Genomic DNA, 1230 nt, shown 5'->3' with positions numbered 1-1230 from the left:
AACTTTTTTTTTTTTATCTAGGAAACCAATTCAAAAAGGCAATGCTTACAATACTTTGCATTGTTTGAATTTTAGTTCTAGTACACTTGTATACCATGGAGATTTTCCATGGAGGTTATTTCGACAAGCAATTGGATGGCACGAAGAAGTACAAGGTACCCAGGTTCAACAAAACAGGGGGGAAGATTTATTTGGATGGGTTGGATCCGGAGAAAATTTCATGGGTGGAGATGAACAACATCGCATATACATTAGGGTATAGGGAGAAACCAATATCCTATCACTTCAAAGTTCCAAAAACCCCTGCAAATATGGGGTTTATTCAGATAAAAAGTGATGGTGATGCTATAGAGATGGTGAATGCAACACCAAAGAAGAAGAGGCAGATTTCTGTGTACATCACAAGTGGAGGGAAAAGGAAGTATCATGAAGCTCTAGCTGATTTTGATAGGGCTGATGACCCGGATTGGGAGATTCCTTTGAATAGCCAAACTGCTAGAGATAAGGAGAGAGCTGCTTTTGAAGCTAATTTGATGGCAAGTCAGTTATATAGTAGTAAGGAGGGAATGCCTCCAAGATTTGAAAATTTTGATGTGGTTGTAGATGCTGTGCCACTACAGGAAATTTTAGGGCCAGCAATTGACTTGGATGATGTTGTGGACTTAGATGGGGATGGGGATGATGTAAATGGGGACGGTGAGGAGGTATATGGGGCTGGTGAGGAATTAAATGGGCCTGTTAAGGATGTAAATAGGGCTGGTGAGGAAGTAAATGGGCCTGGACCAAGTCAAGGAACCTTTGCAGGTTTGTCTGATCTTGTGAGTGATTTGCACATGGGTGAAGAAACAACATTTAAGCAGTCTAGTGAGAAAGTAGCTGAGAAAAGAGAAAGAAGGGTGAAACATTGTGTCAGAAGACCTTGGCCTCCTGGTTTTAAAGATGACCTGGCAAGGGAACTTGAAGAGATAAGACAGAAAGAGAGAGGTGAAGCTGATAGGAGAGAAAGAGAAGAGTTGGATGAATTAGCTAGAGTAGAGACTGAGTTGAGAGAAAGCCAAGCTGAAAATGGACTTAGCAGAGAAGAAATTGAGACAAGTGCAAGAGAAGCAGAAGAGAAGAAGAAACAAGAAGAGAGAGAGAAAGCAGTTAGAGAAGAGGCTGAAAAGAAAGAGAGAGAAGCTGCCGAAAAGAGGGCATCTGAGGCATTTAAAGTGAGGCAGCAGTTAGCTG

Source organism: Fragaria vesca, linkage group LG1, assembly GCF_000184155.1.
Source record: "Fragaria vesca subsp. vesca linkage group LG1, FraVesHawaii_1.0, whole genome shotgun sequence".
Lineage (NCBI taxonomy): Eukaryota > Viridiplantae > Streptophyta > Magnoliopsida > Rosales > Rosaceae > Fragaria > Fragaria vesca.
The sequence above is the reverse complement of the archived record's forward strand: the minus strand, read 5'-3'. Positions refer to the sequence as shown.